Source organism: Triturus cristatus, chromosome 7 (genome assembly GCF_964204655.1).
Source record: "Triturus cristatus chromosome 7, aTriCri1.1, whole genome shotgun sequence".
NCBI classification, from domain to species: domain Eukaryota; kingdom Metazoa; phylum Chordata; class Amphibia; order Caudata; family Salamandridae; genus Triturus; species Triturus cristatus.
The window spans coordinates 1,203,708,964-1,203,727,468 of record NC_140590.1 but is presented as its reverse complement, the minus strand read 5'-3'; positions in this window follow the sequence as shown (position 1 = coordinate 1,203,727,468).

Here is an 18,505-nt window from a genome sequence, read left to right as displayed (position 1 = left end):
GTCTTTTGCCATTTGTACAGCAAAGTCTTTAAGCATAGGACTAGCACAGTGCTGTCCTTGCCGAGCTGTAAAATGACAAAAACCAATTACCACTCCAGGCACAGTATTACAGCTTTGAATAGGTAAATTACCAATCAAGCCAACCTGAAATGAGTAAAAGCAACTCTTGACACAGTGTTTCTCTCTAATTAGAGCTCTTCAGAGAGGTATAGCTTTGTCCAGACACAAGGGAGCACCCAGTATAAGTCAAAGAAATACCCTTTCATGCATAGAGTGACGAATAAATTATGCAAAAAAGAAGCAGAGAACTCTGGGTAGTTCTCAAGTTTAGGTGGAAAGCAGCTCCTGTATGGAGCACTCTCAACACCAGCGACACTCTAGATCTGCTCACCTCAAATGTCTGTTTTTCTATCAAAATCTGTAAGCATAGGATTAGCACAGTGCCAACCACGCCGAGATAGAAAAGAACAAAGTCTTTTGCCATCTGTTCAGCAAAGTCTTTAAGCATAGGACTAGCACAGTGCTGTCCTTGCCGAGCTGTAAATTGACAAAAGCCAATTACCACTCCAGACACAGTATTACAGCTTTGAATTGGTAAAATACCAATCAAGCCAACCTGAAATGAGTAAAAGCAACCCCTGACACAGTGTTTCGCTCTAATTAGAGCCCTTCAGAGAGGTATAGCTTTATTCAGACACAACGGAGCACCCAGTATAAGTCAATGAAATACCCTTTCAGGCATAGAGTGACAAATAAATTATGCAAAAAAGAAGCAGAGAACTCTGGGTAGTTCTCAAGTTTAGGTCGAAAGCAGCCCCTGTATGGAGTACTCTCATCATCAGCGACACTCTAGATCTGCTCACCTCAAATGTCGGTTTTTCTACCAAAATCTTTAAGCATTGGATTACCTCAGTGTCATCCACGCTGAGATAGAAAAGGACAAAGTCTTTTGCCATTTGTACAGCAAAGTCTTTAAGCATAGGACTAGCACAATGCTGGCCTTGCCGAGCTGTAAAATGACAAAAGCCAATTACCACTCCAGGCTCAGTATTACAGCTTTGAATTGGTAAAATACCAATCAATCCAACCTGAAATGAGTAAAAGCAACCCCTGACAAAGTGTTTCGCTCTAATTAGAGCTCTTCCGAGAGGTATAGCTTTGTCCAGACACAAGGGAGCTCCCAGTATAAGTCAAAGAAAAAGCCTTTCAGGCATAGAGTGACGAATAAATTATGCAAAAAAGAAGCAGAGAACTCTGGGTAGTTCTCAAGTTTAGGTGGAAAGCAGCTCCTGTATGGAGCACTTTCAACACCAGCGACACTCTAGATCTGCTCACCTCAAATGTCTGTTTTTCTATCAAAATCTTTAAGCGTAGGATTAGCACAGTGCCAACCACGCCGAGATAGAAAAGAACAAAGTCTTTTGCCATCTGTTCAGCAAAGTCTTTAAGCATAGGACTAGCACCGTGCTGTCCTTGCCGAGCTGTAAATTGACAAAAGCCAATTACCACTCCAGACAGAGTATTACAGCTTTGAATTGGTAAAATACCAATCAAGCCAACCTGAAATGAGTAAAAGCAACCCCTGACACAGTGTTTTGCTCTAATTAGAGCTCTTCAGAGAGGTTTAGCTTTGTTCAGACACAACGGAGCACCCAGTATAAGTCAATGAAATACCCTTTCAGGCATAGAGTGACAATTAACTTATGCAAAAAAGAAACAGAGAACTCTGGGTAGTTCTCAAGTTTAGGTCGAAAGCATCTCCTGTATGGAGCACTCTCAACATCAGCGACACTCTAGATCTGCTCACCTCAAATGTCGGTTTTTCTACCAAAATCTTTAAGCATTGGATTAGCTCAGTGCCATCCACGCCGAGATAGAAAAGGACAAAGTCTTTTGCCATTTGTACAGCAAAGTCTTTAAGCATAGGACTAGCACAATGCTGTCCTTGCCGAGCTGTAAAATGACAAAAGCCAATTACCACTCCAGGCTCAGTATTACAGCTTTGAATTGGTAAAATACCAATCGATCCAACCTGAAATGAGTAAAAGCAACCCCTGACAAAGTGTTTCGCTCTAATTAGAGCTCTTCCGAGAGGTATAGCTTTGTCCAGACACAAGGGAGCACCCAGTATAAGTCAAAGAAATACCCTTTCAGGCATAGAGTGACGAATAAATTATGCAAAAAAGAAGCAGAGAATTCTGGGTAGTTCTCAAGTTTAGGTGGAAAGCAGCTCCTGTATGGAGCACTTTCAACACCAGCGACACTCTAGATCTGCTCACCTCAAATGTCTGTTTTTCTATCAAAATCTTTAAGCATAGGATTAGCACAGTGCCAACCACGCCGAGATAGAAAAGAGCAAAGTTTTTTGCCATATGTTCAGCAAAGTCTTTAAGCATAAGACTAGCACAGTGCTGTCCTTGCCGAGCTGTAAATTGACAAAAGCCAATTACCACTCCAGACACAGTATTACAGCTTTGAATTGGTAAAATACCAACCAAGCCAACCTGAAATGAGTAAAAGCAACCCCTGACACAGTGTTTCGCTCTAATTAGAGCTCTTCAGAGAGGTATAGCTTTGTCCAGACACAATGGAGCACCCAGTATAAGTCAATGAAATACCCTTTCAGGCATAGAGTGACGAATAAATTATGCAAAAAAGAAGCAGAGAACTCTGGGTAGTTCTCAAGTTTAGGTGGAAAGCAGCTCCTGTATGGAGCACTCCCAACACCAGCGACACTCTAGATCTGCTCACCTCAAATGTCTGTTTTTCTATCAAAATCTGTAAGCATAGGATTAGCACAGTGCCCACCACGCCGAGATAGAAAAGGACAAAGTCTTTTGCCATTTGTACAGCAAAGTCTTTAAGCATAGGACTAGCACAGTGCTGTCCTTGCCGAGCTGTAAAATGACAAAAACCAATTACCACTCCAGGCACAGTATTACAGCTTTGAATAGGTAAAATACCAATCAAGCCAACCTGAAATGAGTAAAAGCAACCCCTGACACAGTGTTTCGCTCTAATTAGAGCTCTTCAGAGAGGTATAGCTTTGTCCAGACACAAGGGAGCACCCAGTATAAGTCAATGAAATACCCTTTCAGGCATAGAGTGACGAATACATTATGCAAAAAAGAAGCAGAGAACTCTGGGTAGTTCTCAAGTTTAGGTTGAAAGCAGCTCCTGTATGGAGCACTCTCAACATCAGCGACACTCTAGATCTGCTCACCTCAAATGTCGGTTTTTCTACCAAAATCTTTAAGCATTGGATTAGCTCAGTGCCATCCACGCCGAGATAGAAAAGGACAAAGTCTTTTGCCATTTGTACAGCAAAGTCTTTAAGCATAGGACTAGCACAGTGCTGTCCTTGCCGAGCTGTAAAATGACGAAAGCCAATTACCACTCCAGGCACAGTATTACAGCTTTGAATAGGTAAAATACCAATCAAGCCAACCTGAAATGAGTAAAAGCAACCCCTGACACAGTGTTTCGCTCTAATTAGAGCTCTTCAGAGAGGTATAGCTTTGTTCAGACACAACGGAGCACCCAGTATAAGTCAATGAAATACCCTTTCAGGCATAGAGTGACAAATAAATTATGCAAAAAAGAAGCAGAGAACTCTGGGTAGTTCTCAAGTTTAGGTCGAAAGCAGCCCCTGTATGGAGTACTCTCATCATCAGCGACACTCTAGATCTGCTCACCTCAAATGTCGGTTTTTCTACCAAAATCTTTAAGCATTGGATTAGCTCAGTGCCATCCACGCCGAGATAGAAAAGGACAAAGTCTTTTGCCATTTGTACAGCAAAGTCTTTAAGCATAGGACTAGCACAATGCTGTCCTTGCCGAGCTGTAAAATGACAAAAGCCAATTACCACTCCAGGCTCAGTATTACAGCTTTGAATTGGTAAAATACCAATCAATCCAACCTGCAATGAGTAAAAGCAACCCCTGACAAAGTGTTTCGCTCTAATTAGAGCTCTTCCGAGAGGTATAGCTTTGTCCAGACACAAGGGAGCACCCAGTATAAGTCAAAGAAATACCCTTTCAGGCATAGAGTGACGAATAAATTATGCAAAAAAGAAGCAGAGAACTCTGGGTAGTTCTCAAGTTTAGGTGGAAAGCAGCTCCTGTATGGAGCACTTTCAACACCAGCGACACTCTAGATCTGCTCACCTCAAATGTCTGTTTTTCTATCAAAACCTTTAAGCATAGGATTAGCACAGTGCCAACCTCGCCGAGATAGAAAAGGACAAAGTCTTTTGCCATTTGTACAGCAAAGTCGTTAAGCATAGGACTAGCACAGTGCTGTCTTTGCCGAGCTGTAAATTGACAAAAGCCAATTACCACTCCAGACACAGTATTACAGCTTTGAATTGGTAAAATACCAATCAAGCCAACCTGAAATGAGTAAAAGCAACCCCTGACACAGTGTTTCGCTCTAATTAGGGTTTCTTCAGAGAGGTATAGCTTTGTCCAGACACAAGGGAGCACCCAGTATAAGTCAATGAAATACCCTTTCAGGCATAGAGTGACGAATAAATTATGCAAAAAAGAAGCAGAGAACTCTGGGTAGTTCTCAAGTTCAGGTGGAAAGCAGCTCCTGTATGGAGCACTTTCAACACCAGCGACACTCTATATCTGCTCACCTCAAATGTCTGTTTTTCTATCAAAATCTTTAAGCGTAGGATTAGCACAGTGCCAACCACGCCGAGATAGAAAAGAACAAAGTCTTTTTCCATCTGTTCAGCAAAGTCTTTAAGCATAGGACTAGCACCGTGCTGTCCTTGCCGAGCTGTAAATTGACAAAAGCCAATTACCACTCCAGACAGAGTATTACAGCTTTGAATTGGTAAAATACCAATCAAGCCAACCTGAAATGAGTAAAAGCAACCCCTGACACAGTGTTTCGCTCTAATTAGAGCTCTTCAGAGAGGTATAGCTTTGTTCAGACACAACGGAGCACCCAGTATAAGTCAATGAAATACCCTTTCAGGCATAGAGTGACAATTAACTTATGCAAAAAAGAAGCAGAGAACTCTGGGTAGTTCTCAAGTTTAGGTCGAAAGCATCTCCTGTATGGAGCACTCTCAACATCAGCGACACTCTAGATCTGCTCACCTCAAATGTCGGTTTTTCTACCAAAATCTTTAAGCATTGGATTAGCTCAGTGCCATCCACGCCGAGATAGAAAAGGACAAAGTCTTTTGCCATTTGTACAGCAAAGTCTTTAAGCATAGGACTAGCACAATGCTGTCCTTGCCGAGCTGTAAAATGACAAAAGCCAATTACCACTCCAGGCTCAGTATTACAGCTTTGAATTGGTAAAATACCAATCAATCCAACCTGAAATGAGTAAAAGCAACCCCTGACAAAGTGTTTCGCTGTAATTAGAGCTCTTCCGAGAGGTATAGCTTTGTCCAGACACAAGGGAGCACCCAGTATAAGTCAAAGAAATACCCTTTTAGGCATAGAGTGACGAATAAATTATGCAAAAAAGAAGCAGAGAATTCTGGGTAGTTCTCAAGTTTAGGTGGAAAGCAGCTCCTGTATGGAGCACTTTCAACACCAGCGACACTCTAGATCTGCTCACCTCAAATGTCTGTTTTTCTATCAAAATCTTTAAGCATAGGATTAGCACAGTGCCAACCACGCCGAGATAGAAAAGAGCAAAGTCTTTTGCCATATGTTCAGCAAAGTCTTTAAGCATAGGACTAGCACAGTGCTGTCCTTGCCGAGCTGTAAATTGACAAAAGCCAATTACCACTCCAGACACAGTATTACAGCTTTGAATTGGTAAAATACCAACCAAGCCAACCTGAAATGAGTAAAAGCAACCCCTGACACAGTGTTTCGCTCTAATTAGAGCTCTTTAGAGAGGTATAGCTTTGTCCAGACACAAGGGAGCACCCAGTATAAGTCAATGAAATACCCTTTCAGGCATAGAGTGACGAATAAATTATGCAAAAAAGAAGCAGAGAACTCTGGGTAGTTCTCAAGTTTAGGTGGAAAGCAGCTCCTGTATGAAGCACTCCCAACACCAGCGACACTCTAGATCTGCTCACCTCAAATGTCTGTTTTTCTATCAAAATCTGTAAGCATAGGATTAGCTCAGTGCCATCCACGCCGAGATAGAAAAGGACAAAGTCTTTTGCCATTTGTACAGCAAAGTCTTTAAGCATAGGACTAGCACAGTGCTGTCCTTGCCGAGCTGTAAAATGACGAAAGCCAATTACCACTCCAGGCACAGTATTACAGCTTTGAATAGGTAAAATACCAATCAAGCCAACCTGAAATGAGTAAAAGCAACCCCTGACACAGTGTTTCGCTCTAATTAGAGCTCTTCAGAGAGGTATAGCTTTGTTCAGACACAACGGAGCACCCAGTATAAGTCAATGAAATACCCTTTCAGGCATAGAGTGACAAATAAATTATGCAAAAAAGAAGCAGAGAACTCTGGGTAGTTCTCAAGTTTAGGTCGAAAGCAGCCCCTGTATGGAGTACTCTCATCATCAGCGACACTCTAGATCTGCTCACCTCAAATGTCGGTTTTTCTACCAAAATCTTTAAGCATTGGATTAGCTCAGTGCCATCCACGCCGAGATACAAAAGGACAAAGTCTTTTGCCATTTGTACAGCAAAGTCTTTAAGCATAGGACTAGCACAATGCTGTCCTTGCCGAGCTGTAAAATGACAAAAGCCAATTACCACTCCAGGCTCAGTATTACAGCTTTGAATTGGTAAAATACCAATCAATCCAACCTGCAATGAGTAAAAGCAACCCCTGACAAAGTGTTTCGCTCTAATTAGAGCTCTTCCGAGAGGTATAGCTTTGTCCAGACACAAGGGAGCACCCAGTATAAGTCAAAGAAATACCCTTTCAGGCATAGACTGACGAATAAATTATGCAAAAAAGAAGCAGAGAACTCTGGGTAGTTCTCAAGATTAGGTGGAAAGCAGCTCCTGTATGGAGCACTTTCAACACCAGCGACACTCTAGATCTGCTCACCTCAAATGTCTGTTTTTCTATCAAAATCTTTCAGCATAGAATTAGCACAGTGCCAACCACGCAGAGATAGAAAAGAACAAAGTCTTTTGCCATCTGTTCAGCAAAGTCTTTAAGCATAGGACTAGCACAGTGCTGTCCTTGCCGAGATGTAAATTGACAAAAGCCAATTACCACTCCAGACACAGTATTACAGCTTTGAATAGGTAAAATACCAATCAAGCCAACCTGAAATGAGTAAAAGCAACCCCTGACACAGTGTTTCGCTCTAATTAGAGCTCTTCAGAGAGGTATAGCTATGTCCAGACATAAGGGAGCACCCAGTATAAGTCAATGAAATACCCTTTCAGGCATAGAGTGACGAATAAATTATGCAAAAAAGAAGCAGAGAACTCTGGGTAGTTCTCAAGTTTAGGTGGAGAGCAGCTCCTGTATGGAGCACTCTCAACACCAGCGACACTCTAGATCTGCTCACCTCAAATGTCTGTTTTTCTATCAAAATCTGTAAGCATAGGATTAGCACAGTGCCCACCATGCCGAGTTAGAAAAGGACAAAGTCTTTTGCCATTTGTACAGCAAAGTCTTTAAGGATAGGACTAGCACAGTGCTGTCCTTGCCGAGCTGTAAAATGACAAAAACCAATTACCACTCCAGGCACAGTATTACAGCTTTGAATAGGTAAAATACCAATCAAGCTAACCTGAAATGAGTAAAAGCAACCCCTGACACAGTGTTTCGCTCTAATTAGAGCTCTTCAGAGAGGTATAGCTTTGTCCAGACACAAGGGAGCACCCAGTATAAGTCAAAGAAATACCCTTTCAGGCATAGAGTGACGAATAAATTATGCAAAAAAGAAGCAGAGAACTCTGGGTAGTTCTCAAGTTTAGGTGGAAAGCAGCTCCTGTATGGAGCACTTTCAACACCAGCGACACTCTAGATCTGCTCACCTCAAATGTCTGTTTTTCTATCAAAATCTTTAAGCGTAGGATTAGCACAGTGCCAACCACGCCGAGATAGAAAAGAACAAAGTCTTTTGCCATCTGTTCAGCAAAGTCTTTAAGCATAGGACTAGCACCGTGCTGTCCTTGCCGAGCTGTAAATTGACAAAAGCCAATTACCACTCCAGACAGAGTATTACAGCTTTGAATTGGTAAAATACCAATCAAGCCAACCTGAAATGAGTAAAAGCAACCCCTGACACTGTGTTTCGCTCTATTTAGAGCTCTTCAGAGAGGTATAGCTTTGTCCAGACACAATGGAGCACCCAGTATAAGTCAATGAAATACCCTTTCAGGCATAGAGTGACAAATAAATTATGCAAAAAAGAAGCAGAGAACTCTGGGTAGTTCTCAAGTTTAGGTGGAAAGCAGCTCCTGTATGGAGCACTCTCAACACCAGCGACACTCTAGATCTGCTCACCTCAAATGTCTGTTTTTCTATCAAAATCTGTAAGCATAGGATTAGCACAGTGCCCACCACGCCGAGATAGAAAAGGACAAAGTCTTTTGCCATTTGTACAGCAAAGTCTTTAAGCATAGGACTAGCACAGTGCTGTCCTTGCCGAGCTGTAAAATGACGAAAGCCAATTACCACTCCAGGCACAGTATTACAGCTTTGAATAGGTAAAATACCAATCAAGCCAACCTGAAATGAGTAAAAGCAACCCCTGACACAGTGTTTCGCTCTAAATATAGAGCTCTTCAGAGAGGTATAGCTTTGTTCAGACACAACGGAGCACCCAGTATAAGTCAATGAAATACCCTTTCAGGCATATAGTGACAAATAAATTATGCAAAAAAGAAGCAGAGAACTCTGGGTAGTTCTCAAGTTTAGGTCGAAAGCAGCCCCTGTATGGAGTACTCTCATCATCAGCGACACTCTAGATCTGCTCACCTCAAATGTCGGTTTTTCTACCAAAATCTTTAAGCATTGGATTAGCTCAGTGCCATCCACGCCGAGATAGAAAAGGACAAAGTCTTTTGCCATTTGTACAGCAAAGTCTTTAAGCATAGGACTAGCACAGTGCTGTCTTTGCCGAGCTGTAAATTGACAAAAGCCAATTACCACTCCAGACACAGTATTACAGCTTTGAATTGGTAAAATACCAATCAAGCCAACCTGAAATGAGTAAAAGCAACCCCTGACACAGTGTTTCGCTCTAATTAGAGCTCTTCAGAGAGGTATAGCTTTGTCCAGACACAAGGAAGCACCCAGTATAAGTCAATGAAATACCCTTTCAGGCATAGAGTGACGAATAAATTATGCAAAAAAGAAGCAGAGAACTCTGGGTAGTTCTCAAGTTTAGGTCGAAAGCAGCTCCTGTATGGAGCACTTTCAACACCAGCGACACTCTATATCTGCTCACCTCAAATGTCTGTTTTTCTATCAAAATCTTTAAGCGTAGGATTAGCACAGTGACAACCACGCCGAGATAGAAAAGAACAAAGTCTTTTGCCATCTGTTCAGCAAAGTCTTTAAGCATAGGACTAGCACCGTGCTGTCCTTGCCGAGCTGTAAATTGACAAAAGCCAATTACCACTCCAGACAGAGTATTACAGCTTTGAATTGGTAAAATACCAATCAAGCCAACCTGAAATGAGTAAAAGCAACCCCTGACACAGTGTTTCGCTCTAATTAGAGCTCTTCAGAGAGGTATAGCTTTGTCCAGACACAAGGGAGCACCCAGTATAAGTCAAAGAAACACCCTTTCAGGCATAGATTGACGAATAAATTATGCAAAAAAGAAGCAGAGAACTCTGGGTAGTTCTCAAGTTTAGGTGGAAAGCAGCTCCTGTATGGAGCACTCTCAACATGAGCGACACTCTAGATCTGCTCACCTCAAATGTCGGTTTTTCTACCAAAATCTTTAAGCATTGGATTAGCTCAGTGCCATCCACGCCGAGATAGAAAAGGACAAAGTCTTTTGCCATTTGTACAGCAAAGTCTTTAAGCATAGGACTAGCACAGTGCTGTCCTTGCCGAGCTGTAAAATGACAAAAACCAATTACCACTCCAGGCACAGTATTACAGCTTTGAATAGGTAAAATACCAATCAAGCCAACCTGAAATGAGTAAAAGCAACCCCTGACACAGTGTTTCGCTCTAATTAGAGCTCTTCAGAGAGGTTTAGCTTTGTCCAGACACAAGGGAGCACCCAGTATAAGTCAATGAAATACCCTTTCAGGCATAGAGTGACGAATACATTATGCAAAAAAGAAGCAGAGAACTCTGGGTAGTTCTCAAGTTTAGGTTGAAAGCAGCTCCTGTATGGAGCACTCTCAACATCAGCGACACTCTAGATCTGCTCACCTCAAATGACGGTTTTTCTACCAAAATCTTTAAGCATTGGATTAGCTCAGTGCCATCCACGCCGAGATAGAAAAGGACAAAGTCTTTTGCCATTTGTACAGCAAAGTCTTTAAGCATAGGACTAGCACAATGCTGTCCTTGCTGAGCTGTAAAATGACAAAAGCCAATTACCACTCCAGGCACAGTATTACAGCTTTGAATTGTTAAAATACCAATCAAGCCAACCTGAAATGAGTAAAAGCAACCCCTGAAAAGTGTTTCGCTCTAATTAGAGCTCTTCAGAGAGGTATAGCTTTGTCCAGACACAAGGGAGCACCCAGTATAAGTCAAAGAAATACCCTTTCAGGCATAGAGTGACAAATAAATTATCCAAAAAAGAAGCAGAGAACTCTGGGTAGTTCTCAAGTTTAGGTGGAAAGCAGCTCCTGTATGGAGCACTCTCAACACCAGCGACACTCTAGATCTGCTCACCTCAAATGTCTGTTTTTTCTATCAAAATCTTTAAGCATAGGATTAGCACAGTGCCAACCACGCCGAGATAGAAAAGAACAAAGTCTTTTGCCATTTGTACAGCAAAGTCTTTAAGCATAGGACTAGCCCAGTGCTGTCCTTGCCGAGCTGTAAATTGACAAAAGCTAATTACCACTCCAGACACAGTATTACAGCTTTGAATTGATAAAATACCAATCAAGCCAACCTGAAATGAGTAAAAGCAACCCCTGACACAGTGTTTCGCTCTAATTAGAGCTCTTCAGAGAGGTATAGCTTTGTCCAGACACAAGGGAGCACCCAGTATAAGTCAATGAAATACCCTTTCAGGCATAGAGTGACGAATAAATTATGCAAAAAAGAAGCAGAGAACTCTGGGTAGTTCTCAAGTTTAGGTGGAAAGCAGCTCCTGTATGGAGCACTCTCAACACCAGCGACACTCTAGATCTGCTCACCTCAAATGTCTGTTTTTTCTATCAAAATCTTTAAGCATAGGATTAGCACAGTGCCAACCACACCGAGATAGAAAAGAACAAAGTCTTTTGCCATTTGTACAGCAAAGTCTTTAAGCATAGGACTAGCCCAGTGCTGTCCTTGCCGAGCTGTAAATTGACAAAAGCTAATTACCACTCCAGACACAGTATTACAGCTTTGAATTGATAAAATACCAATCAAGCCAACCTGAAATGAGTAAAAGCAACCCCTGACACAGTGTTTCGCTCTAATTAGAGCTCTTCAGAGAGGTATAGCTTTGTCCAGACACAAGGGAGCACCCAGTATAAGTCAATGAAATACCCTTTCAGGCATAGAGTGACGAATAAATTATGCAAAAAAGAAGCAGAGAACTCTGGGTAGTTCTCAAGTTTAGGTGGAAAGCAGCTCCTATATGGAGCACTCTCAACACCAGCGACACTAGATCTGCTCACCTCAAATGTCTGTTTTTCTATCAAAATCTGTAAGCATAGGATTAGCACAGTGCCCACCACACCGAAATAGAAAAGGTCAAAGTCTTTTGCCATTTGTACAGCAAAGTCTTTAAGCATAGGACTAGCACAGTGCTGTCCTTGCCGAGCTGTAAAATGACAAAAGCCAATTACCACTCCAGGCACAGTATTACAGCTTTGAATAGGTAAAATACCAATCAAGCCAACCTGAAATCAGTAAAAGCAACCCCTGACACAGTGTTTCGCTCTAATTAGAGCTCTTCAGAGAGGTATAGCTTTGTCCAGACACAAGGGAGCACCCAGTATAAGTCAATGAAATACCCTTTCAGGCATAGAGTGACGAATAAATTATGCAAAAAAGAAGCAGAGAACTCTGGGTAGTTCTCAAGTTTAGGTGGAAAGCAGCTCCTGTATGGAGCACTCTCAACACCAGCGACACTCTAGATCTGTTCACCTCAAATGTCTGATTTTCTATCAAAATCTGTAAGCATAGGATTAGCACAGTGCCCACCACACCGAAATAGAAAAGGTCAAAGTCTTTTGCCATTTGTACAGCAAAGTCTTTAAGCATAGGACTAGCACAGTGCTGTCCTTGCCGAGCTGTAAAATGACAAAAGCCAATTACCACTCCAGACACAGTATTACAGCTTTGAATAGGTAAAATTCCAATCAAGCCAACCTGAAATGAGTAAAAGCAACCCCTGACACAGTGTTTCGCTCTAATTAGAGCTCTTCAGAGAGGTATAGCTTTGTCCAGACACAAGGGAGCACCCAGTATAAGTCAATAAAATACCCTTTCAGGCATAGAGTGACGAATAAATTATGCAAAAAAGAAGCAGAGAACTCTGGGTAGTTCTCAAGTTTAGGTCGAAAGCAGCTCCTGTATGTAGCACTCTCAACATCAGCGACACTCTAGATCTGCTCACCTCAAATGTCGGTTTTTCTACCAAAATCTTTAAGCATTGGATTAGCTCAGTGCCATCCACGCCGAGATAGAAAAGGACAAAGTCTTTTGCCATTTGTACAGCAAAGTCTTTAGGCATTGGACTAGCACAATGATGTCCTTGCCGAGCTGTAAAAATGACAAAAGCCAATTCTCACTCCAGGCACAGTATTACAGCTTTGAATTGGTAAAATGCCAATCAAGCCAACCTGAAATGAGTAAAAGCAAACCCTGACACAGTGTTTCGCTCTAATTAGAGCTCTTCAGAGAGGTATAGCTTTGTCCAGACACAAGGGAGCACCCAGTATAAGTCAATGAAATACCCTTTCAGGCATAGAGTGACGAATACATTATGCAAAAAAGAAGCAGAGAACTCTGGGTAGTTCTCAAGTTTAGGTTGAAAGCAGCTCCTGTATGGAGCACTCTCAACATCAGCGACACTCTAGATCTGCTCACCTCAAATGTCGGTTTTTCTACCAAAATCTTTAAGCATTGGATTAGCTCAGTGCCATCCACGCCGAGATAGAAAAGGACAAAGTCTTTTGCCATTTGTACAGCAAAGTCTTTAAGCATAGGACTAGCACAGTGCTGTCCTTGCCGAGCTGTAAAATGACGAAAGCCAATTACCACTCCAGGCACAGTATTACAGCTTTGAATAGGTAAAATACCAATCAAGCCAACCTGAAATGAGTAAAAGCAACCCCTGACACAGTGTTTCGCTCTAATTAGAGCTCTTCAGAGAGGTATAGCTTTGTTCAGACACAACGGAGCACACAGTATAAGTCAATGAAATACCCTTTCAGGCATAGAGTGACAAATAAATTATGCAAAAAAGAAGCAGAGAACTCTGGGTAGTTCTCAAGTTTAGGTCGAAAGCAGCCCCTGTATGGAGTACTCTCATCATCAGCGACACTCTAGATCTGCTCACCTCAAATGTCGGTTTTTCTACCAAAATCTTTAAGCATTGGATTAGCTCAGTGCCATCCACGCCGAGATAGAAAAGGACAAAGTCTTTTGCCATTTGTACAGCAAAGTCTTTAAGCATAGGACTAGCACAATGCTGTCCTTGCCGAGCTGTAAAATGACAAAAGCCAATTACCACTCCAGGCTCAGTATTACAGCTTTGAATTGGTAAAATACCAATCAATCCAACCTGCAATGAGTAAAAGCAACCCCTGACAAAGTGTTTCGCTCTAATTAGAGCTCTTCCGAGAGGTATAGCTTTGTCCAGACACAAGGGAGCACCCAGTATAAGTCAAAGAAATACCCTTTCAGGCATAGAGTGACGAATAAATTATGCAAAAAAGAAGCAGAGAACTCTGGGTAGTTCTCAAGTTTAGGTGGAAAGCAGCTCCTGTATGGAGCACTTTCAACACCAGCGACACTCTAGATCTGCTCACCTCAAATGTCTGTTTTTCTATCAAAACCTTTAAGCATAGGATTAGCACAGTGCCAACCTCGCCGAGATAGAAAAGGACAAAGTCTTTTGCCATTTGTACAGCAAAGTCGTTAAGCATAGGACTAGCACAGTGCTGTCTTTGCCGAGCTGTAAATTGACAAAAGCCAATTACCACTCCAGACACAGTATTACAGCTTTGAATTGGTAAAATACCAATCAAGCCAACCTGAAATGAGTAAAAGCAACCCCTGACACAGTGTTTCGCTCTAATTAGGGTTTCTTCAGAGAGGTATAGCTTTGTCCAGACACAAGGGAGCACCCAGTATAAGTCAATGAAATACCCTTTCAGGCATAGAGTGACGAATAAATTATGCAAAAAAGAAGCAGAGAACTCTGGGTAGTTCTCAAGTTCAGGTGGAAAGCAGCTCCTGTATGGAGCACTTTCAACACCAGCGACACTCTATATCTGCTCACCTCAAATGTCTGTTTTTCTATCAAAATCTTTAAGCGTAGGATTAGCACAGTGCCAACCACGCCGAGATAGAAAAGAACAAAGTCTTTTCCCATCTGTTCAGCAAAGTCTTTAAGCATAGGACTAGCACCGTGCTGTCCTTGCCGAGCTGTAAATTGACAAAAGCCAATTACCACTCCAGACAGAGTATTACAGCTTTGAATTGGTAAAATACCAATCAAGCCAACCTGAAATGAGTAAAAGCAACCCCTGACACAGTGTTTCGCTCTAATTAGAGCTCTTCAGAGAGGTATAGCTTTGTTCAGACACAACGGAGCACCCAGTATAAGTCAATGAAATACCCTTTCAGGCATAGAGTGACAATTAACTTATGCAAAAAAGAAGCAGAGAACTCTGGGTAGTTCTCAAGTTTAGGTCGAAAGCATCTCCTGTATGGAGCACTCTCAACATCAGCGACACTCTAGATCTGCTCACCTCAAATGTCGGTTTTTCTACCAAAATCTTTAAGCATTGGATTAGCTCAGTGCCATCCACGCCGAGATAGAAAAGGACAAAGTCTTTTGCCATTTGTACAGCAAAGTCTTTAAGCATAGGACTAGCACAATGCTGTCCTTGCCGAGCTGTAAAATGACAAAAGCCAATAACCACTCCAGGCTCAGTATTACAGCTTTGAATTGGTAAAATACCAATCAATCCAACCTGAAATGAGTAAAAGCAACCCCTGACAAAGTGTTTCGCTGTAATTAGAGCTCTTCCGAGAGGTATAGCTTTGTCCAGACACAAGGGAGCACCCAGTATAAGTCAAAGAAATACCCTTTTAGGCATAGAGTGACGAATAAATTATGCAAAAAAGAAGCAGAGAATTCTGGGTAGTTCTCAAGTTTAGGTGGAAAGCAGCTCCTGTATGGAGCACTTTCAACACCAGCGACACTCTAGATCTGCTCACCTCAAATGTCTGTTTTTCTATCAAAATCTTTAAGCATAGGATTAGCACAGTGCCAACCACGCCGAGATAGAAAAGAGCAAAGTCTTTTGCCATATGTTCAGCAAAGTCTTTAAGCATAGGACTAGCACAGTGCTGTCCTTGCCGAGCTGTAAATTGACAAAAGCCAATTACCACTCCAGACACAGTATTACAGCTTTGAATTGGTAAAATACCAACCAAGCCAACCTGAAATGAGTAAAAGCAAACCCTGACACAGTGTTTCGCTCTAATTAGAGCTCTTCAGAGAGGTATAGCTTTGTCCAGACACAAGGGAGCACCCAGTATAAGTCAATGAAATACCCTTTCAGGCATAGAGTGACGAATAAATTATGCAAAAAAGAAGCAGAGAACTCTGGGTAGTTCTCAAGTTTAGGTGGAAAGCAGCTCCTGTATGAAGCACTCCCAACACCAGCGACACTCTAGATCTGCTCACCTCAAATGTCTGTTTTTCTATCAAAATCTGTAAGCATGGGATTAGCTCAGTGCCATCCACGCCGAGATAGAAAAGGACAAAGTCTTTTGCCATTTGTACAGCAAAGTCTTTAAGCATAGGACTAGCACAGTGCTGTCCTTGCCGAGCTGTAAAATGACGAAAGCCAATTACCACTCCAGGCACAGTATTACAGCTTTGAATAGGTAAAATACCAATCAAGCCAACCTGAAATGAGTAAAAGCAACCCCTGACACAGTGTTTCGCTCTAATTAGAGCTCTTCAGAGAGGTATAGCTTTGTTCAGACACAACGGAGCACCCAGTATAAGTCAATGAAATACCCTTTCAGGCATAGAGTGACAAATAAATTATGCAAAAAAGAAGCAGAGAACTCTGGGTAGTTCTCAAGTTTAGGTCGAAAGCAGCCCCTGTATGGAGTACTCTCATCATCAGCGACACTCTAGATCTGCTCACCTCAAATGTCGGTTTTTCTACCAAAATCTTTAAGCATTGGATTAGCTCAGTGCCATCCACGCCGAGATAGAAAAGGACAAAGTCTTTTGCCATTTGTACAGCAAAGTCTTTAAGCATAGGACTAGCACAATGCTGTCCTTGCCGAGCTGTAAAATGACAAAAGCCAATTACCACTCCAGGCTCAGTATTACAGCTTTGAATTGGTAAAATACCAATCAATCCAACCTGCAATGAGTAAAAGCAACCCCTGACAAAGTGTTTCGCTCTAATTAGAGCTCTTCCGAGAGGTATAGCTTTGTCCAGACACAAGGGATCACCCAGTATAAGTCAAAGAAATACCCTTTCAGGCATAGACTGACGAATAAATTATGCAAAAAAGAAGCAGAGAACTCTGGGTAGTTCTCAAGATTAGGTGGAAAGCAGCTCCTGTATGGAGCACTTTCAACACCAGCGACACTCTAGATCTGCTCACCTCAAATGTCTGTTTTTCTATCAAAATCTTTCAGCATAGAATTAGCACAGTGCCAACCACGCAGAGATAGAAAAGAACAAAGTCTTTTGCCATCTGTTCAGCAAAGTCTTTAAGCATAGGACTAGCACAGTGCTGTCCTTGCCGAGATGTAAATTGACAAAAGCCAATTACCACTCCAGACACAGTATTACAGCTTTGAATAGGTAAAATACCAATCAAGCCAACCTGAAATGAGTAAAAGCAACCCCTGACACAGTGTTTCGCTCTAATTAGAGCTCTTCAGAGAGGTATAGCTATGTCCAGACATAAGGGAGCACCCAGTATAAGTCAATGAAATACCCTTTCAGGCATAGAGTGACGAATAAATTATGCAAAAAAGAAGCAGAGAACTCTGGGTAGTTCTCAAGTTTAGGTGGAGAGCAGCTCCTGTATGGAGCACTCTCAACACCAGCGACACTCTAGATCTGCTCACCTCAAATGTCTGTTTTTCTATCAAAATCTGTAAGCATAGGATTAGCACAGTGCCCACCATGCCGAGTTAGAAAAGGACAAAGTCTTTTGCCATTTGTACAGCAAAGTCTTTAAGGATAGGACTAGCACAGTGCTGTCCTTGCCGAGCTGTAAAATGACAAAAACCAATTACCACTCCAGGCACAGTATTACAGCTTTGAATAGGTAAAATACCAATCAAGCTAACCTGAAATGAGTAAAAGCAACCCCTGACACAGTGTTTCGCTCTAATTAGAGCTCTTCAGAGAGGTATAGCTTTGTCCAGACACAAGGGATCACCCAGTATAAGTCAAAGAAATACCCTTTCAGGCATAGAGTGACGAATAAATTATGCAAAAAAGAAGCAGAGAACTCTGGGTAGTTCTCAAGTTTAGGTGGAAAGCAGCTCCTGTATGGAGCACTTTCAACACCAGCGACACTCTAGATCTGCTCACCTCAAATGTCTGTTTTTCTATCAAAATCTTTAAGCGTAGGATTAGCACAGTGCCAACCACGCCGAGATAGAAAAGAACAAAGTCTTTTGCCATCTGTTCAGCAAAGTCTTTAAGCATAGGACTAGCACCGTGCTGTCCTTGCCGAGCTGTAAATTGACAAAAGCCAATTACCACTCCAGACAGAGTATTACAGCTTTGAATTGGTAAAATACCAATCAAGCCAACCTGAAATGAGTAAAAGCAACCCCTGACACAGTGTTTCGCTCTATTTAGAGCTCTTCAGAGAGGTATAGCTTTGTCCAGACACAATGGAGCACCCAGTATAAGTCAATGAAATACCCTTTCAGGCATAGAGTGACGAATAAATTATGCAAAAAAGAAGCAGAGAACTCTGGGTAGTTCTCAAGTTTAGGTGGAAAGCAGCTCCTGTATGGAGCACTCTCAACACCAGCGACACTCTAGATCTGCTCACCTCAAATGTCTGTTTTTCTATCAAAATCTGTAAGCATAGGATTAGCACAGTGCCCACCACGCCGAGATAGAAAAGGACAAAGTCTTTTGCCATTTGTACAGCAAAGTCTTTAAGCATAGGACTAGCACAGTGCTGTCCTTGCCGAGCTGTAAAATGACGAAAGCCAATTACCAC